The sequence below is a fragment of the Podarcis pityusensis genome (genome assembly GCF_964106645.2).
Source record: "Podarcis pityusensis genome assembly, chromosome: 5".
Lineage (NCBI taxonomy): Eukaryota > Metazoa > Chordata > Lepidosauria > Squamata > Lacertidae > Podarcis > Podarcis pityusensis.
Window position 1 is genome coordinate 81,962,800 of NC_138032.1, and position 22,704 is coordinate 81,985,503.

Consider the following 22,704-nt stretch of genomic DNA (forward strand, 5'->3'; position numbering starts at 1 on the left):
AAGAGGAGGTCTTGATCAGGCAATGGGACATTAGGGAGCAAAATGGCTTCAACCCTGATTTTGTGAGAAATGTCTCTGTCTCTCTCCACTTCCACCCAACTCTTCTTTCTCTGACCATTTGGTTTAACCATCTTGCTACATTATTCAGTGATTAGCTTAAAATTATTTAAAAGATCTGGTCAAAACATAGAAATCACTTGGCGAAAGCCTTGTTTTCTCCAGCAGTGAGATATTCCCCACTTCCATGCTGTCAGCCAATATTATCAAGCAACTCCTGCTGGCAGATTAGGGGGCCCACAAAGCAGCAGGGAGATCTAGCATACGTGAGGAAAATGGCTTGCACTTAGTAGTAATAGGCAAATAGAAAGACTGGGAACAAAAATTACAGAGTGGTTTGATCTTGCTGGTATAGTGGGAAGCAATTTGGAGAGGGCAACACTTGAAACCCAATTCCATGGTTAGTAAGAGCAGCCACTGCAACAGCAGTGTAAATAAATAGCTAAACCTCAATGAAATGTCTGGGTATAACAAATCATTACAGTGGTACCTCGGGTTAAGAATTTAATTCGTTCTGGAGGTCCGTTCTTAACCTGAAACTGTTCTTAACCTGAAGCACCACTTTAGCTAATGGGGCATCCTGCTGCCGCTGCGCCGCTGGAGCACGATTTCTGTTCTCATCCTGAAGCAAAGTTCTTAACCCGAGGTACTATTTCTGGGTTAGTGGAGTCTGTAACCTGAAGCATATGTAACCTGAAGTGTCTGTAACCCGAGGTACCACTGTATTACTAAAGGTGGTTCTCTTCCACCCAACCCCAAGGACTTGGGACAGGTAACAATTTAAATAAACAATATAATAATGCAAAATAAAGCAGAGCTGGGGAGCCTGCGGCTCTCTAGAAGCTGCTGGACTCCAACTCCCATAATTCCTTGCCAGGCTGGCTGGGGCTGATGGGAGTTGGAGTCTAGCAACATCTGGGAGGGCCGCAGGTTCCCCACTCCTGACTTTAAGGCATTTAAAAAGTGCATTATGTAAATTGTCCTAGCACAAGCATAAACAAGCTGGTCTTCTAGCACTAGGAGAGGGGAATACTTAGACTCTTATTTGGACAAGGCTCCAGGGAAATTTTTCTCAAACTTGTGGTGGAGGATTACTTCTTTCTGAGATGGTGATGGGGGCATGTCTCATCCCAGTGCAATTCTTTCCAAATGTCTGCATTTGAAGTGTGTAGGAATAAGACCCACCCATCCCATTTTCTTAATGTGTGAATGACTGATAGGAAGGAGTTAAGGGGGAAATTAAGCAACTTGCCAAGGTCTGCATCTTTCTTTCCAGAATACTCTGCAACAGAATACTCTTCAGTGGTTCTGTGGCAGCTGCAAAGATGCTGTTAAGTAGGCAGGTTGAGGTGGAAATGCGAGCTCTGAAAAGCTGAGTCAGACACCTTTGTATGCAGGTCTAGAATTTGTTCTAAATGCCATGGCAGTCTGCAGAGTTATTACAGTGTATTCCCTACCAAAGTACCATACCATGTACATTACACCCAACAACATCCTCTAGATGATAAATGTTAACATGTAGCCTAGTTCTTTGCTGGTAAAGGCTACAATGAAAACTCATTTTTTAAAGGCAGATGTGCAGAAAGGAGAGGAGAATGGAAAGGTTCTCCCTGATTTAATGGATTAGGGGCTATATCTTAAATATTCTTAATATCTGTACAAATGCAATGCAATATCATGATCAGACCCAGAGGGTGTATGTGAGAAAAGTGTACAAATCAGTGGCAAGCATTATATCTGAAGTAGCCCCAGGAAGGGTCACAAGGTAAAGAACTGAGAGCTGTTCTCCCCACCCACCCCACCCCCAGTGCACGTAGCTTTGCAATATCTGCTCCCTCTTCTTGCTACCTGGTAGTGAGCAAAAGGAAACAATAAACAGCACAAAAATCTATGCCTACAGACAGATGGTGAAGTTTCATCCGTCAGACAAAAATGAATAATTTGCTCTATTTCTTTATATGCTGAGAGGTGTTCGCAAAGGCAGATGATTGCTATCTATTGAGTAGCTTTGATTAAGCACTGAGCTAGGCTACAAACAGGATGGGAGGGGACTACCTTATCTAATTGATCAGTTATATAATCAGATAAGAGCTGGTTCAAGTTAGGGGGTGGAGTTAACTACAGACATGTATATGAGGGGGTTAAGAACAACTAATACATTTGAAGTGCCATTCCTCCAAGGCCTGCAAGACTTGCATCTTATGTGTACATAAGATACAGAAGGATTTTCACTATATTAAACCTGTCTTTGCTTTTTAAATGTGCAGATTTGAAAAAAATGTGAATTTAAGTGGTGGGTTTGGGCAAATAGGTCTTTAATTAAAAAATTAAGGGGGTGGCGTTAAATAACAAGCCCCACCAGTGGAAGCCTGCACAAGAACATCTGCTAATACAACAGGGCTGCCCCCTACCGTGTCCTCCAATTTGGCTCAAGGGGTCAGGATAACCCTTGGAACAGCATGCGAGGGGAGGAAAAGGCAGAAAGGTAGAAAGCTGGCACTGGTGATCTGCCTAGTGCTATGTTGAATTCCTCCTTAAACATTTCTCTTCATCAGCACAATATAGAGCTCACGACAATACACAGTGTACTCTCTTGGAGCAGCTTGCTTTTAATAGCAAATAAATATTACGTTTCAATTTTGAAACTTGTTCTTTTTGTTGAAACTTCAACCTTGCCAACAACTTGTGCACCTAAGGTCAAAAATTAAACGCTTACTCATGAGCTTAATGCACAAATATCAAGTATGAAAATCTTAATTAAGAAAGTAAATTTTGAAAGGAAGTCATATGTTTCTTCCTATGCGCATTCTGTTTTGCTCCCAAGTTAATTTAATATTGTATAAATGAATACCTATCAGGGGCTTATAAAAATTCTACTCTGAGCAACCATGAATCATCCCCACTGATACACACATCACAGATGATTTGTTTTGATCGGCTTCCAAAAGCTTTATTTAGAAAGAAAATGCATGCATTATTTTGGTTTCATAGTGAAAGACACACACAACCCCCCCCCACACATATTACATACAAATAAGTGTGTGTGTGTGTGTGTGTGTGTGTGTGTGTGTGTGTAAGTATAACACAGGTATATACCAATAGTATAATACAGGTATGTAGCATTTGTCAAGAGAGACATATTAATTTATATATATAAAGTGCACAAAAAGCTTGTTGACATTTAGAGGGCTTTAGGGGTTTACGCCTTTGCTTACCATGTCCCCTGGGAAGGAAAGAGTTTCTTTCCCAAGTAAGCCGGCAGAGGTCTCCCTTCTCTACTGAAGACGAGCGAGTTTCCATTCTCCTTTCACATAGCACTGCCTTGTGTTTCTTTTAAGCCTTTACAAGTCCCTACAAATCCTCTGCCTCTGCTTCCTAACAGGGAGCACTAAAACTGACACTGTCTGTCTGACCTTGTGGTTATTGATTAACTATCTCCCCATTCGCTGCCATCTTTCACACCTCTGGCGCTAGCAAATAGAGAGCTAAGGAGTAGCAGTCATACTCCATGACAGCTATGCTCAAAAAAGCCTGCCTTTGGAGATGTGGCGGGAAGTGCCGTTTGATCAAATACTGTTCTAATGTCAAGACTAAATACCACACAGATCCCGACAACTTGTACAGTTTAATATACATTTGCTGGGCCAATGCAGCACAAATAGCAACAAGGAGGGAGGTGGAATAATTCAGGGGTAACAGCAAATATTAAAATCTGAACCAAAAGCAAAAGACAGGGAAAGATGACAGGTTACGACTATTTAATGTCACTGATTTTAGCCATGATTGATATCACAGTATCTTTTAATATTGCATTCAAACACTATCAATATACCTGTCTGCCCTAGAAACTGGGGGTTAAATCTGCTGCAATATTAAAACTGCTTTCCATAGGCACAAGCAATAACAATGGAAGACAAAGAGTATGCAATTGAGTAAAATGTGGATCTAGGGAAGCAACTTATTTCCACGCAAGCACAAAACACAGAGGGCATTAAAAATTATTCATGCTTTGCATGTTAATTTTGCAGTTTGACTTTAATTTTCTTAACGAAAAAGGTTTTTAAAAGCTATTAGGTAAAAAAATGTCAAAAATATGTTTAGCCACTTGTACACAGTAAAAATATTTGTCATAATTGGACACCTGCCTGTACCTCTTAGGTACTTTGATCAAAAGGGTAGTGTGTTTGGGGCTTTCACAGGCCAACCAATACCAGGAGGGGCTTCAACTGTACCAAGTGCCTACTAAGAAGAGGTTCCTAGGTGAGTTATCAGAGAAAAGCCAAGTAATGGAGGCAGATTTCCACAGCTGCAGTTCAGAGAAAATGAGCTGGAGGACATGACTACCCTGCTTGGACTCAGGTGAAAAAATGGGGAAAGCTCCTGAATGTTGAGGATGGGAGGCTAAGTTCTTGTAGTGTGTGGTTTAGGATATAAAAAGTCATGGGAAAGGATCAAGCATGGGTAGGCAAACTAAGGCCCAATCGCCTTCTCAATCCAGCCCACGGACGGTCCGGGAGTCAACGTATTTTTACATGAGTAGAATGTGTCCTTTTATTTAAAATGCATCTCTGGGTTATTTGTGGGGCATAGGAATTCGTTCATTATTATTATTTTCAAAATATAGTCTGCCCCCCCCCCCAAGGTAAGAGGGACAGTGGACCGGCCACCTGCTGAAAAAGTTTGCTGACCCCTGGCTCAGACAAAAGTTACCACAACCCTTAAGAACTGCTAGGCTTTAACTCTCTCCGCATTCAGGTAAACCACCTGGAGCCAAGTGAGTTTTGTAAAGCCATTTTGTACCCCACCTGGTCTGAGGAATGAGTAAGGATAAGAGGTGTCATCTCCCTTCCGTAAACTCAGGGAGTACTTCCACACAATGTCTGCTCCCTAGTTCAGAAACTCTTAATGCCTATGAGAGGTTTACCTAAGCATCAAATTAAAGACAAAACAAATCTCTTTAAATCTGGGCAAACATGAACTGGTTAAAAATAAACTGGGCTTCATTTTTACCTTTAAATTTACCAGTATGTATTACCGCTTTGTTTCAATTGTCTTGCTTTACAAAAACCATGTGCTATGATCTCAGGGTATATGGGAAGATCATAAGTAAAACAGGCACATACAAAAGTTGTTCCAAAACTGAACATCACCACACCTATGTGTGCACTGTGCATGTCTGAGTGTGTCAAGAAGGTGATTGGATGACATGAATAGTTAATACATCAAAAAAACACTTCTTTTAAGTTAAGATCCCCCCCCCCCCGATGCACTTGGAATACCATTTCGCTTCAAAAGTTGTGGGGCTGCAAGAGATTTAAAAATCCACCCACAACAACTGGTTTATTCCCTTAGTAGAAATGGTACTTCAGAAACAAAATAAACAGCATGAAAATGTCAGGTGAAAGGTCATTTTAATCATTAAACACTTGAGGGGAAGAGGAAGTCGGTTTTAATAAAGCTTTATTTACCACAAGCAACTAAATAGCTACCGTGGCTGGCTTGGGGCTATTAAAAAGGGACCAGATGCAAGGCAAAGGAAGGACTTGTCATGCCAGGAGCCGGAGAATAGATATTTGTGCGATGCGGCTTTCTATTGTCACTCTACAAATGGGCAGTAATCCCCAGAAGACTTTCTATCATCTTTGGTCTCCGAGAGCAAGCAAGCGGGTTGTGTGTGTGTGTCTGTGTGTGTGTGTGTGTGTGTGTGTGTGTGTCTGCCCGCACGCAGTCTCAGCGAGGGGTGGGAATGGATTTATTTAATTTATGGTGGCTTGAGCTGTGAGTGAGGGCGGTCATGCTGGGCTGTGAAAAGCCTTTCTGCAGCCCTGTGCTTTCTAATTCTTTTCCTCCCCCATACATGTCTATTAGATACGAACTCCCCCCCCCCAGCCTCCGCCACAACGGTGGCACAACCCCATAAGCTTTGAAAAAAAGAAGAGATGACAGCTTGCATAAGCGAGCCTGCTGGACTCCGCTGGGAGCAGGAGCGGCGGTGCGCAGAAATTGTTCAATCATCAAGCACATCTGCAGTCTGATTACAAAAGCAAAAAGGTGGCGAGGTTGGCTGTGCGGAGCAGGCAGGCCTGTGATGTGACCTATGCTAGGAAGAAGGAATGAAAATATTACACACACACACACACACACACACACAGACGGATTTTTCACAGGGACACAGCAATGCTGCATCTCCAACCAAGTGTATCGTGGCTTTCAGTCCTTGCATGCTGGTCATTCGCTGGTGCAATAAAGCTTTGACTCCTGTCTTATGCCAGTGTTTCTCACCTCTGCCCTGCCGAATTAAAATGGATGGCTTTCATATGTACTAAAAGCAAAAGATCCTCATTCCAAGAAATTGCCCTGCTTAGATGGATGGGTTTTTCGAGTTTACCTCTAACCTCTCAACATGCAAAAAAGAAAGGAAAAAATATAGGTCCATTTGTTATTGATAATGGAGAGCACACAGGGCATCGGAACCCAGTATCTTGTAACAGCGAGAGAGACTGACATAAAATTAAAGGTGGAAGTGAGGTGTAAAAAATAAAAATAAACCCCAGCAACGTATGTGGGTACTGCCTGCAGGCTCACAGCTCAGTTGTATGGACTGCCACCTCCATGTGAGGCTTACCCAAGAACTGTCACAATGGCTGTTTTTCAAGCTTTCATTGGGGCTGCCAGGTATTAGAATTTGTAATATTGCAATTTGGGAGCAGGAGAAATGAACATGGCTGATTTCTTTACTCCCCTGAGTTTATATTCTACCTTTCTTGTGACAAAGCCAGACAGCACATCTGTAATACAATTTTTAAAAAAAACATTTCCCCAAAGCATGATAAAATGCATGTTTTAAGAGGAACAACCTTCTTTGATAGGGGCACTACATAATTGTTGGGGCCACCACAGAAATGTCCAAGACCACACACACGTAAGTATAGTCAGAGTAAGTCTAACCGTACCCTCTTTTGTTGTTTTTGCCTGGCAACCTTATCTTTCCCTTAACCATGTTTTCCAATGACACAGCAGATGGGGAAGAGGGAGGGAGACTAAAAGCAGTGTCTCTCAATGAGCTCAGGTAGAAGACTTTCCCACTCTTGCTAACATGGGGTGGTATTCAACTAAGTTTAACTCAGGATAAAAGGTAAAGGTAAAGGGACCCCTGACCCTTAGGTCCAGTCGTGACCGACTCTGGGGTTGTGGTGCTCATCTCGCTTTATTGGCCGAGGGAGCCGGCATACAGCTTCCGGGTCATGTGGCCAGCATGACTAAGCCGCTTCTGGCGAACCACAGCAGCGCACGGAAATGCCGTTTACCTTCCTGTGGTACTTATTTATCTACTTGCACTTTGATGTTCTTTCGAACTGCTAGGTTGGCAGGAGCAGGGACCCAGGAACGGGAGCTCACCCCGGGATTCGAACTGCCGACCTTCTGATCGGCAAGTCCTAGGCTCTGTGGTTTAACCCACAGCACTACCTGCATCCCTTATAACTCAGGATAGACCCATTAAAATCAACAACTGACATCACAGGGGATTCTGGAGAACCATCCTGCCTTATGGAGAGAAGAGAAGAAGCAAAAACTTGGGATCTGCCCACCATGTAACTCCCTGTGTGGCCCCTCACTCCCCTCTTCTCACAACTGCCACCACAGGGGCATCTGAGGAACCACTTTTTCCTGAGGAGAGGGAAGGAGCAGAAACAGGCTTTCAAAAAGGGTCTCTTGCCCATGCTTGCCTTTTTAAAAAATTCTATAATTGTCATTGATACTCATTGTTTCAATAGTTTTTTTTTTATAAACTGAGGGCCACCTGAAAAACAGTATATAAATAGATAAATGCCATGTTGATTTGAAGCTTCAACAGAAAATGAAGGGAAACCATTTCTCTGCTCTAAGCAGAAGAAAATAAGCAAATTAGTGCAGGAAGTGATTTGTGTCAGGTTTTGTAAGATGAGATTGTAACAGCTGAGAAAAATGCAAATATTTGACAGTACCTCATTTACACCCAGCCACACATTTTTCTGTTTACACATAAAACATTAAACTGAAATTGCCCAACATATTTTCCCCCCAACAAATTATAAGAAGGGCATTGATATTACAGATTAAATACTTGTAAACATACAATTTACCACATACATTCTACAGCTGCAACCCTGAAACTGTCCAATAGGTCAAAAATAAGTAAGCCATTTGGCCCCTTGAAATAGAAACCAAAGAAGAGTTGTTATCCTTTCGTTCTTCTGAGGGCCATGTGAGTTCCTATTAGTGCCAAAGATTCTGAAAGTACTATTTCTTCATTTACAAAGGGAGAGCCTCCATCACTCCTCTGTCCCAGCATGCTTTTGTGTAATCACAAGTTCTTTTTCACAAGGTACAGTTTTAGTCTGCAAGGAACTGCCTCCATCACCCGCTTAGAATAGGCCTGCCACCATGCGCCTTAAAATACTCCCATTTACAAAATTTCCTCCTTTGCTTAATATCCTAAGGAAGAATTCAGTAAACTCTGAATACACAATACATGTAAATCATTCTAATAAAAGTAGTACTCATTTTTGTTTTTTTCTGCACACTTTCAGCACATACATACTCTCTTCTTCACCATGGTTTAATCTATTTTGAGACTGAATTTGAAACATAATTCAAGGATGCTTATCCAGACAACCTAGTTGAATTGTCCAGACAGAAAAAGCCTGCTTTTCTATTCTCAGGGGCCCCTCTATTCTCCCTGCAGTGTATTTTCCCACACAAGCCAACTCCATCTAACGTGGCCAGGCTCTATAGTAAAGCTGATGCAACCAAGCAGTAAGAGCCTCACACCTATCAATCACATTCACATAAGCACATAGAAAATATTATACACAAAAAAGCTGCAAAAGAAATCATTGAATCAGAGTTGGAAGGGACACTGAGGGTCATCTAGTCCAACCCCCTGCAATGCAGGAATATGCAATTGGCCCATATGGAAATCAAACTAATGACCTTGGCGTTATTCGCATCTCGCTCTAACCAACTGAGCTACCTGTGCAGCTCAAAGAAGTGTTCCCTGACCTGGAATCATACCCAGGCCTCGGCAGTGAGAGCTCCAAAACCTTACTGAATGGTTCAAATGTGGAATCTCACAGTCTCTCACCATTTGTGAAACTGCGCAAGTGAGACTGTGACTTCAGATTTTATGTTGTTGTTGTTGTTTAGTTGTTTAGTCATGTCTGACTCTTCGTGACCCCATGGACCAGAGCACGCCAGGCACTCCTGTCTTCCACTGCCTCCCGCAGTTTGGTCAAACTCATGCTGGTAGCTTTGAGAACACTGTCCAACCACCTCGTCCTCTGTCGTCCCCTTCTCCTTGTGCCCTCCATCTTTCCTAACATCAGGGTCTTTTCCAGGAAGTCTTCTCTTCTCATGAGGTGGCCAAAGTATTGGCGCCTCAGCTTCACGATCTGTCCTTCCAGTCCTTTCAGATTTTATAGAGACTACCTAAAATTGCCTTGCTGGCCTGTGTTCTGGTCGCCTGACATCACTGCTCCCCCTCCCAGAGTAAATGACCACGTAAGCATCATGCAGAACAGTACACTTACTGGCATGGTCCAATTACACAAGCTGTTGCTATTCCTTCCTTCCTGTTCTGCAGCCCTTATATAGCATCATCCAGCTCTTTCCTCACTATGCAGGAGAGCCCAGCCGTCCACTCACAGCCAACTCATATTTCCCTTTTAGGGGTGTTTACCAACCACTTTATTCCTTCTCCTTGCCTCCCACCTTTCAGCCTATTTAGCTGCTTCTGGATTGGCTCGTGGCCACCCAGCAGGCCATGACATCATTTCCAGGTGCCAGCTGCTGCTCCTGAAGCAAGCAGTCCCTCATTAGATCAAAGCCAGGATGTGGGATTGTAGAATATCTGCTCATGGCCACATGATCAGTTTTGGTTAACCAGCTGCCATGCAGAATCTAAAACAATACAAATGCACAGGACGAGGCATGGTCATGCCTGGCTGTGTCAGTGCACAAAGCACATTGTGGTGACATGTCAAGTGGGTTAAGACTGGCATTGAGGTAAGCTAGTCCAAATGAATCTGGATACAAAAGTTACATATCAATAGCAGAAACTAGTGGTAGGAGAAACTATTAGCTTCATGATCTGATCTGCTATTGATTAAAGCTTGTGTCAATTAATTATAATTATATAAGCATCCATTCAACAAGCTGCTGTCTAAAACCTAAGGAAGGTTCAAAAGAGAAATCCAACACCCTTTTATTAATATTTTACCCAGCAACATAATATTTTACCAGCAACACTGACCTAATTTACAAGATTATTGTAAGAATTACTCAGTTTATAATGTATGTGACACTCCTTGAACATTCCAAAAACTGCTTTATAAATCACTATTACAGTGGTACCTCAGGTTAAGTACTTAATTCGTTCCGGAGATCCGTTCTTAACCTGGAACTGTTCTTAACCTGAAGCACCACTTTAGCTAATGGGGCCTCCTGCTGCCGCTGCGCCACCGGAGCACAATTTCTGTTCTCATCCTGAAGTAAAGTTCTTAACCTGAGGTACTATTTCTGGGTTAGCGGAGTCTGTAACCTGAAGCGTATGCAACCTGAAGCCTATGTAACCCGAGGTACCACTGTACTATAAAATGGCTAATATCACTTTTCTTGCTACTCTGTTCATGGCAAGCCACAGACCTACCTTTTCAGCAATACAAAGACACAAAAGATTCCAATGCTTAATCTTTGCTTCCTCCTCCAATTATCATCAACTCCCCCCCCCTCTCTCACCCCCCCTCTTCTATTACAAAAAATTCCTTAGGAAATAATCAGAAAAAGCTCCATACCATTAAGGTGCACCCACTAATACATTCTGCTCTTTCCACAGCATTCTCCTATTAGTAATGATTACTTTCCATGTTGTAAATCAGCAACAAACAGAACTGCAGATCTTTAACACAAATATTCCTTATCAGCTTGCTTGGGAAATGCAGCAATGCAATGAATTCCTCGGAACAGACAAGCCACCACCCTGCCTCACCTTCAATATTCTAACATTTGTGCTTCTTAATTCACCATCAGGTTATTGGCTGCCATGTTTACGTTGTCCTTGTATGACGGCTGCTCTTAAGTAGCCTACAATTCATACCAAGGCAGCCCAAGATATATTGGCTGTTAGCTTTGCGCTAATTACTAACCACTGAGCAATCAAAGCCATTGTTTCTTTTACTTAATTATCCACCCCCTAGAAAAGCAATACCATTAACCAAACTTAGCAGAGTTCACTGAACACAAGAGGTTGATTCCTAACAGCCATTCCGTAGAATCACAGAATTGTACATGGCACAAAGGCCACATATACCCAAAGCACACGCAAAGAGACATGGTTATGCACCCAAAATCAACCTCACAATTCATGCTATGCAATCCGGCATGCCACATTGTATCACAACTAGAGACAGCAGATGCTTTGCTGAAAGTTTGTTTTCATCAAACTGCTTGAAATGACTTGGATAAGCAAGGCAGGTCTGGGGCAGTTCATACATTTCTACAAAGCCAATTTCTAAAATGTACAAAACTAGCATTTCCAAGTCCCTCCCCCAGTACATGGAGGATATGTGAAACAAAGCAACACTTAAAATGGTATAGTACAGGGTTAACGTTACCACCGAATGCTTACTATAAACTAAGCATCACAGACAGCACAGGTAGGTAAACCCCTTTCCTCTACCCTCAATTATCACCACCAATTCGGTTTGGGGATAAAATTATTTCCTGGCCCCAAATAGAACACAAACAATGAACATGAACAAAATCCCACTCACAAAATATTCATAAGGGAAATCTAGCAAAGGGTACCTCCACACCATTCAAACTACTGTTCTATCACTATTAAAGTGGAAAGGCAAGATCTTAAAGTTGGTAAACATAAACCCCTGACCTCCCTGGGCATCTGAGGACAACTGAGGCATCAAAAAGCCCCAAGTAGTCTTCATAAATGTGTCCAGTGATTCTTGAATCCAATGATGAGCACTGCTCTCACAAAACAGAGAGGTTACTCCATAATTTTACATATTGGATACTTAGAGACCTCCTTCAGACTTCTAGACTTCTGGTCAAGTTGTAGATATTGGTTTTTAACAAACTTGAAAGTTTCAGTCTAGATGTGCTGTGCTGTCATCAGAAGGCTACGTTGGTAGAGCATGGGATTCTTTGGAAAGAAGACTCAGTACCAACCAATGAGGAGTGACAGACTAAACTAATGGGTTATGTTGAAACAGCAAAATTTATGGGAGCAATAAGGAACCAAATGGGGGGGGGGGGAGAGACTTTATCAAAGACTTGGGAAAAATTGTGGATTATTTGAAATGTTATTGTACATATATAAATTCATTAGCAGGATTAACTTAAACCAAACAGTTAAAATTAATGCTAAAGGAAAACAAGTGAGTAATTTGTAATTGAAGTACTGAAGGAAATGCCGTATTACAAATTAAAAATATAAGTGGGGGAGTGTAAAAATGTACATATTTGTTGGAAAATATTGGATTGTATTTTTGTCAACATATTTTTGAAAAACTGAAAAATAAAATTTATATAAAATATACCATGAGATTCTAAATCCCAGGGTCCTGGGGTGGAGCCCCATGTTGTGAAAAAGGATTCCTGCATTGCAGACTGTTGGACTAGATGGCTCTCATGGTCCTTTCCAGTTCTACAATTTTATTGTTCTAATTCTGGTTATACAAAAAAGGTCACTGCCTCAGACAGCATTTTAAAGGGATTATGCAAACTCATGGGGGGCAACTCTATAAACACCTGCTAGTTATAACAGCTGAATTTCTATGCTCAAAGACAATATAGCAGGTGATAAGGATATGAGGGCTGTGGCCTTCATGCTCTGCTCGTGGCCTTCTCATAGACATTTGGCTAGATACTGACAGAAACAGGATACTGAGGTAGATGGGCTCATGATCTGATCCGGTAAAGCTCTTCTAACATAGGTATTAAGCCGTTTGCTCTGAAAGCACCTTTCCGCAGGGGCTGTGACCATAAGAATCCCTGGGGTTTCATCTAGCCTCACACATTTGTGGCTACTGTCATGTTGTACAGCTGACATGCAGTGATGTGCCATTGATCATGCTGTCTTTGCAAGGCAAGGAGATGGATTAATGCACCTATTAGATGAATTAGGGCGAGCCGATAAAGGAAGTCAGGACAGGTCACTGCATATAATGGGAAATTGTTTTTAGACAACGGGTTTTAATATCCCATTTAGTTTCCACATTTCAAAGCTCATTGTGGATTAAAAATGACAGGGAAATTGTTGTAGACCCATCCACTGTTAGATCATAACAGTATGTGAATCAGAGTAAAAAGACATCAAAACTACATGGATAGCAAATTTGGTTAGAATTTTCTCATCCTAAACAGCAACTTTAAAGGCCTCTGGCTTGCCCCAAAATAAAGATGAAGGTTATTGCCTGGGCATCACTTTTGTGATATATTAAGTATGCTATTAGAAAAATGATGTGTCCAGAAGCCTTTACATGGATCACAACTAGTATGGGAAAGTATGGAGGCAGCAGAGACCACACAGTTCAGAGAATGAAAATGGGAATTAGTCATTTTAAAATTTTGTTAATTCCCTCTTTCTGAAGTGTAATATGGTGAGCAGTGCTCATCTATGGGATAAAACTGACTTTTTGGTCCTGAATGAACAGTTTTCTGACAAAAACACATAATACATAATGTCATAGGGATATAGTGTATATATAATGCTATTGTGAATAAAGGAAGTTGCCTTCTACTGAGACAGATTATTGGGACAAGAGAGCCCAATAATGCCTATTTTAACTGGCAACAGCTTTCCAAGATCTCACAGACAAAGGTCTTTGCCATACCTGTAACCTGAGAACCTCTAAGGGACATGCCACATTGACAGACATCCTTCTCTCTCCCATTTTCTTTCAGCTTCTACTACATCCATGCCTAAATGCTCTAGAAAATACACTACTCTTTTAAAGAATATAAAAACATTCTAAGAATCAAGTGATGTAGCTGCCCCCCTAACTGAGTGTTTTTCTCCTCACTTTTGCTCCTAATGAAGTATCACATCATATATACTCACTTGGTTCTCTACTTAAAGAGATGTATGTCTATACCAGTTTGTCTTTGTAGCCACGACTGCAGCATTTCTCTCAATATTGCTATTAATTGGAACGTGGTTAAACATTAGATCGCTGTTTATGCCAGAAAGCAAAAACGGACCTGGTGGCTGTCCACTAATTATTATCCCACCCCCACCCACTTGCTCTCAGATACATGCAGGCTGTATCTGTATGAAATATGGTAGGCAAACTAATTAAAACCTGACAGATTCCATCTTTGAGACAAGCCTCCCAAGATAACAATTTGCCTATCATTATGGAGGAGCTTGATCTCCTCACAAAGGCACCTTGTCTCCAACTCCCCAACTGTCACAGTAAGTGGTTTATATTATCACACTGACTGATTTACCTAGGCTAGGCAGTACCAAGTGGAGAGCCTTGCGCTCACCCCATCCCCTCTTTTTTTTTAAAAAAAACCCACAAAAAACAATAACTACCTAAAGTCAAAAGAATTGCTCAGATATGTTCCAGAGTGGGATGCAGGGGTCTGGTTTAGTTCTCTAGATAACCTCTTGTCAAGAGCGGGCACATTAGATAAGAGATGACACAGGCCTCAAGCATAATGTTTCTCTCTGTCTCTCTCCAGCTACTAATGACTGATATGCTGGCCTGCTTCTGAACCCTCCGGATCTCTTTGACCAATTGCTGGGCAAGTTAGAACTATTAGTACATACATGCAACAGTAAGGAGCAATTACTGAATTCCGTTATGCCCAGACTAGAAAATAAGCATTTACATTTTGATCACTACATAAAGCATGATTCACAACCTGAGAAGCATTCTACTTGTAGTATCCAAATCATGGAAGTATGTGTACATAGGAGGGTGAAGAAACTGTTTTAATGGTCAAGAGGCTCTGCAACCTCTTGTTGTCCATCCTTCTCTGACCTAGTTGCACAGGTTTGTCCTTTAAGGGTATGACCACAGATACACCCCTGTGCCATTAAATCAAACAATGGGAAATGAGTCTAAGACGTCCTCCTGCTTTCTACCACAGATATACACAGCTTGCCAAATTTTGTTTTTATGCATTCAGCTAACAATTATGTTATCGGGCAATTCTGACAGATTATAGGTAGATATGTATCTATATAGGAGAGGGGGTCATCCCAAACAGACTTGTCCAATTTCAAAATTGAACTTTTAATTCCTTCCCCACTTTCTGTGCAATCTAAATGTCAGATGTGCTGTGACTACAGCAAATGAACTGGTAAAAAGGTGTCTGTGGGGTCTACTGTGTGCCCAGTTAATTTGTACACAAACAGTGGTTCTTTCTTACCAGAGCACATCACTTACCAACTCCAACAGCTGGTCCTAGGACTTGTGGCCAAAGTATAGTCTGTGAATTAGCTCTTGTACATAAATGGTTGGGGGACTTGGGTATGTTTCACCTGGAGAAGAGAAGATTGAAAGGTGATATGATAGCCATATTCAAGTATCTGAAGGGCTGTCATATGGAAGATGGAGCGAGCTCGTTTTCTGCTGCTCCAGAGGGTAGGAACCAAACCAATGGATCCATATTTTTTTTTAAAGGAGATTCCAACCAACCATTAGGAAGAACTTTCTGACAGTAAGAGCTGCTTGACAGTGGAATGGACTACTTCAGAAAGTGATGGACTCTTCTCCTTTGGAAGTTTTTAAACAGAGGTTGGATGGCCATCTATCAGGGATGAAGGTAGATAAATGCTCCTTGTTACTAATTCTGGGCCAGACTGGCTAATTCTAGAATGGAAGAGAGTGGCTTAGCTCAGAACATAACTCGGTTGGGGACACTCTTCTCATGTTAGTGAAACAGGTGTACCACACCCCTCCAGAGAACATCAGTATGATGTGGACACCACACAAATACCAAACTGCACAGGCCCTTGACTTCCACAATTCTTCTTCTCAGAAAATGATTGCTGGTATACTAACTGGATATATGTGTGAATTAGTTTATTTACATGATGTATGGGAGGAGCGCTCACCTCCCTCCATTCCTTTACAATGCAAAGCCTGGTGCCATCTCACAGTATTGTATCTGAACTGGGCTAACGATGTCAGCAACTGACATGCTTGCCGCTGAAAATCAGGTTGTCATATTTCATGGGGGGCAAATGGAAAAATGGGTCTGGTGACTAGAATATTATTTTAAAGACTACCCCCAAATTCCAACTGCTGGAAACAATTAATTTGATATGTCCTTAGCATCACAAAAAGTGGGTACATAAAAAAATATATACTACAATCTAGTATATAAATCGAAGTGCTAATTTATTAGGATTTTCAGATTTCCAAACTTTACCACATACTGTTTACTACAGCTAAAAAGCTGGTATTTCTACCAGTCAAATTTGGGAGGGGGGATTAGGAAATATTCTCCAGAATTAATCACAATCAAATGGAACAGAGGAGAAAATAGCTACAGTTAGAAAAGTAGGGCACTTCAGTGCCCCTGGCTTATCCCCTCTTCCTTCATAACACATTCTTTTGGGAGGAGGGAAGGGAAAGTGCTACTACAGAACGATTCTCCAGTTGGCATTAATAAGTGCCAGGCCAGCTAGTAATCATGCCTTCTTAAATTTAAAATGTTCACAATGTTTCATGATTGCTGAGGTTAGAAGGAAGTTCCAATGTAATTGCACATCCTCACAACTGCTTTCCAAGCTTGTGCAGACGAAACCTTGTTGTCCATTTCAGCACTTTAAAAATGTTACACTTATAAAAAAAAAGGATTCCTAATGCTACACAACCAGGATGAAAACTTTCGAGATTATGATAATTTTCTGTTATTATTCCGCGGTCATGTCTGATACCTCCTTATCTGCCTCTCTCTTGCTAAAAGACATTTGCTGATCTTAAACCTGGCTTGAATGAATAGCAATTGTTCCCATTTGGTTTTCAAGGTACTTTTTTTTTTTTGTTTGTCTACCCCATTCACTGGCCTGAAATCAGCAAGGCCTCAGATGGCTGTTGCTATGGCAACCCTGTTCATTCAACACTGGAGTATAATGAAGACAATGTGTTTTCCATTTAGATGAGTTTTGGAGCAAAAAAAGAGAGAAGACTTCTGCTTAACAGCTCCACAGAATGCAGGGTAATATAATCAGGTTTTCTGTAGTACCAGTTACATCATGGTGTGCTCCTAAGAGAGAGAATGTTACACCCACATTTAACCATAATTATGGTAGTGGTCAGATTAATCAAATGTGAGATTGTATTTCCTATGTTTTAAAGACTTTGCCAAAGAAAACAGAAGGGAAATATATTCACACCGTATTGTATGTAAAAACGGCAAATAGCCCGTTAATACTTTTTCTACTGTTGATACTTTTTTGCCTTTGTGGACTTGATAACAGACACTTCAGATATTCCTTTTAATGTGCCTCTTTTCTCAATTCTTAAGCAGGAGTGGCATTTAAACAAAAATAAATGAGAGTGGTTCAGAACAAATGTATGTGAATAATTATTGATTTTAAATGGGCAGGAAACACTTTCCCCTCATTCTAGCATTCATTTGTTTTTCTTTGAACTAGTTAAATCCATATAGTTGCTAAGCAGAATAATATGTGATGGCAGAAAATACCAAGAAACCCAAAAACAATTCTGCATCACTGAAATTTGTGTAAAATCATTTACAAAAATTGTTTCCTAAAGAGCTTCAGAAGTGGGTTCACTCCTGTCACTTCCACTTTAAGGTCACTCTTGTCTAGTTTCCTAACATTTTATAGCTACTCGGAGCCTTTCAGGTGGCACGAAATATAAATTACATAAATAGTTCAGTTTTATCTCCAACTTTTAGGAACTTCTTCTATTTATCTATTTACATTTCTTTCACAATGCCATCCCAAGGACTTTGGATAGCCAACACCATGTGATTAAAATAAATCTTTATAAAAACCAATGGAGCATTCATTGACAGTCTTTCTATACATGCCTTTGTTGACACACAGATCTGAGTTTCATACAGATGCAAATCATGCTTGAGATAGAAACTTCATTAAACTATTAGAACAGCTGGACCAAGTCTTTAATTAATGTAACAATAAAAACCCAAATCTAGACATCTCGAGGATACCTGTGCACATACAAAAGTTCCAAGAAAGTGTCCATATCTGGATGCAAGTGAGTATCACCTGCAGTTAACAGTTCTCAAAGTTTCCTTTCATACATTACCATCGTGGTTAGGTTGCACCTTCCCTATGGCTTGATTCTACATTGGTCTAGTAATGTTTGAAAGGTAGAACCTCACAACGAAACATAAGGTACTACCTACAGCAGAGTCAGTAGCTCAGATGGAGATGATAGTGTCATATGCCACATCCTATCCCCAAAATGCTGGCCACAGAAGAAATGCAACCAGCGCATAACATGTTAACTGGCTCAAAGTCAACATCACATAGGATTTATTGATTTGATTTAGTTTTGATGATATCTAGCATCTGAAGGAAATGGTCAGAGGCTAGGACTAGAGGTGGCAATATTCTTCAGAGGGCCCTGCCTATACCCTCCAGTGGGACGAGTCATCAAGTTAACCAAATGTCCTCCAGTCCACTCTTGAAAACATATTATTATTAATTACTACTACTATTTATCTGCACTTCACCCTAATCCAAAGACAAATTACAAAAAATACACTGGGTCCTGAACATATACATCTCAGGTGTTAAAGGCCAGGGTAAAGAGATGCATAATAAAGTTGCCTCATACACCTCTGTGGGAAGAGAGTTCCACAATTTAGGGGCTGCCACAAAGAATGTCCTCTCTATGATTTTATGATTCCTGGGCCAACACCATCCCTGAGCTTCTGAGGGTGCTGGAACTATCAAGAAGAGCCACCTCAGCTGATATTAACACTTGAGAGGGTCTATAGGGAGGGATGCAGTCTTTCAGATATTTGGGCCCTGAGTAGCTGAGGGCTTTAAACACTTGAATTGGGCCCAGAAACAAACTGTCAGCCCATGCAGCTGTTTCAAAACAGGGGCTGTTTGTGAACCAAATGGAACACTAGCCAGTGATCTTGCCGCTGCATTTTGGATCAATTGTGGTTTCCAAGTCATCTTCAAGAGCAGCCCCATGTACAGCATAATGCAATAATTCAATCTAGAGGCTACCAAAGCATGGGATACAGTGGCCCCGTTATCGCTGTCCAAAAAGGCTAGTTACAGTGAACCAACTGTAACTGAAAAGGGGCACTCCTAGCCACAGAGGCCACCTGAGCCTCAAGTGACAGTACTGAATATAGGAGCATTGGGAAAGAACAACTTGAAAGAGGTATCTCTTTTTTTGCGTTGTTTTTGCAAAACAAGAGGCAGCCAACTGTTATCTGCTGAAAGTAGGGGCTGGTTCATATGTGGCATGTTTGCACAAGAGGTCCATTTAGTCCAGCATCCTGCTCTCAAAGCAGCCAACCAGATGCCTGTGGGAAGCCCACAAGCAGCACATAAGCACAACAGCTTATGCTCCCTGCAACTGGTATTCAGAGGCATACTGCCCTCTGATACTGGAATTGTTGGTGCTAGAACAATTCCCCTATGAGGAGAGGGCTCCTGTTACATTCTTATGATGAACACAACTTCCAATGGTGACACACGTTTGAATAAGACATCTGTCGCCTTCCTTCCCACACAATATTTTCTAGCGCAGTCAAGTTCACACATTTAGTTGCCATTGATATACAGTTTTTAGAAAAAAGGAACAATCATGCTTTCTCTTTATAGTTCACATATTCAATTAAGTGCAGCTACAGTTATTACATTTCATAGACACACTCATTAATGTAAGAAGGGCTGATTTTTATTTCCCTTGGAAAATGTATTCAGGCCATTTAGTGTTCCAAATAAAATGGGTACTGAACAGAAAAAAATGTGTAAAGCACAATTTCTCCCATTCAAAGAGCAATCAAGCCATATTTTTTGTACAAATGATCAGCTTCAGGTTACCAACCTTTTTAAGCCAGAGGACAACTGCAGAAGTAGGCAGTGTTTTGTTGATGGTACAGAAGCTAAGAAGTTTTTCATATGGCCACCATTTTCCAATATGGAATATTATTGCAAACAGTTGGGGAGGGGATCACAAAAATCTGTTTGGAGTGAATTTGTAAGGCATGTAACACAGCAGCAATCCTAGGTTTGCCACCAAACTCAATAGGAAACCACAGCCAATCCTGGCTCTCTAATGAGAATACCTGTATGATTTCAATTATCTTATTTTCACCTTTCACATTTTTTTAGGCGTACACTTGTGAAATCTTACATGACATACTGTGTGAGGAGGCCCTTAACTTCACTATATCTGACTGTTACCTTAGAGTACGTTTGCTAGAAACAGCAGAACACCACAAATCGTTTCTTTACCTTGGAACACATGTGGAGAATTGTCCCCACACTAAAATTTCAGCAATTTTAACACTGACTCACATTATAGGATTGTAGTAGAGCCGAAAATTACAGCAAATTTGAAAGTTGACACATTTTCTGCAGCATAGTTTGACTCTGAATATATGTAAATGGCTGGGAATCCCATAAGACTTACTACTCAAGCATAAAACTTGTGCATCTCACTGTGATCACCAAAAGGCTTCTTCACAACAAAATGCTTGCAAAACTTGATATTATGCAAGTCAGGTTTGACACACCATGAGAGATTTGGTATTCAATGTCATCCATATGCTTGCTTTTTCATCTCATTCTAAGGAATTCATGGAAATTCTGGTGCCTGAAATCAGTAATGGAGTTATGGGAGCGATATTATTGGTTTGTTGTTATTCTTATTTTTATTATGTATTCTGTAGTTTTTATGTTGTAATTTTAAGTTGTGAAACACCCTGAGGATGGTATACAAATTTAATAAATAATAAGAATAAATAATAATTTTAAAATGTCAATCCAGTGTGCAGCAGCAGTGAAAAAGGAAAATTCCATGTTAGGGATCATTAGGGATGGGATCAAGAATGAAATTCATCTCTGCAATATCTGATGCAACAACATCTGGAATACTGTATACAGTCCTTGTTACCACATCTCAAAAATGACAGTTGCTTTTGGGGAAAAGGTGCAGAAGGAGTCAATTAAAATGATGAGGAGACTGCAGGAACTCACTTATGAGAATTTTTTTTGGGGGGGAGGGGCAGGTGTTTATTTTGGAGGGGGGAATCAAGAAAGGGGTGATATAATAGAACAAGGCTACTCTTGTGGTGTGGAAATGGTGGAAAGAGTCCTATCCACATCCCATGCACAATATTAGATCCCAGGGTCATTTAAGGAAAGTCAAGGGAAGAGGATACAGGACAGACAAAAGAAGGTATTTCTTCACACAACCAACTATGGATGTTGTTGACACAAACCGTGATGAGAGCCACCAACTTAAATGGCTTTAAAGGGAGTTTAGACCCATTCATTGGGAATAAGGAAACTAAATGGTTACTAGTCAAGTTAAGTCAGACATGGCCAAACTTGGCCCTCCAGCTGTTTTGGGACTACAACTCCCATCATCCCTACTTAACAGGACCAGTGGTCAGGGATGATGGGAATTGTAGTCCCAAAACAGCTGGAGGCTGTTTTGGCCATGCCTGACTTAAGTATATACTGTCTCCTCTGAATGCCATAGCACAAAATAGGAACAAGAACAGAAAAGTTATTAAGAGAACGGCAAAGGAAGAGAAAGCAGTGTCTGTATCTTATATTCTCTTAACTGTACCTTAAGAGAATATACGAACTATATATATCCTTAGTTATGTATATAAATACATTACTAATGTTACTTGAGCAAACGTAAGTTGAAATTTAGAGACATACATCTGTTGGAGGTGTGGTGAATTTGGTGTCAATTTATTATTTTGAAAATTAGATTCAGTTAGAAGTTGTGGGAAGCAATATTGAGGTATATTGATCAAATTACAGGATATAATTTACTGGAGGACCCATTGTTATACTGATAAACTGAATGGAGAAAGATGATGTTGAAATTGTAACTAGCCTGGTAAATGCAGCAAGAAAGTCTATATTGTGGGGAGAGAAGATTGTTTCACTCATCAATTTTTTTAAAGAATCTGGGACATCACTACAATGACAAAATCGACACATTGTATACAAACTCAGCTCTCCTTTGTGGAACCAAATATATTTCCAGTTGGTCAATACTTATTTTATTTTGGAGCAATATATATCTCCTTATTCACATTTTTTTCTCTAACAAAATGTGTTTTTTGTAATAGTGTGTATGGACTGGAGTATTAAGATGCTGTTATTTGATAGGATTTCTTATTTTTGTATTCTACTTCAAACAAACAAACAAACAAACAAACAAACAAAACTCCAAGTTTATCCGAGAGAATACTAAAAGTTAAAGGCATTAATCACAGTAACCTTGGTTATATGCCCAGAACCTGAGATTTTCTGAACCACAACATTTTTCAACAAAACCTTCCATATTTCGCACACTATTCTACTTGTGCCACCCTTACGACCGCTAAACACCCAACCCAGTCTAAATCCCTAATGTGAACTCTTGT

General features: G+C 40.7%; 1 protein-coding gene across 12 annotated transcripts in view; it reads right to left on the minus strand.

Moving 5' to 3' along the window:
• ZMIZ1 (zinc finger MIZ-type containing 1) overlaps window positions 1-22,704 on the minus strand; it is a 386,929-nt gene that overhangs the window by 166,565 nt on the left and 197,660 nt on the right. Inside the window, exon 5 of one of the 12 annotated variants that reach the window (XM_081007651.1) lies at window positions 15,510-15,604. The exons of the other annotated variants lie outside the window; for them this stretch is intronic. The gene's annotated coding sequence lies outside the window, so the exon portion shown is untranslated. The remainder of the gene's footprint in view (window positions 1-15,509; window positions 15,605-22,704) is intronic. 12 annotated transcript variants of the gene reach the window in all.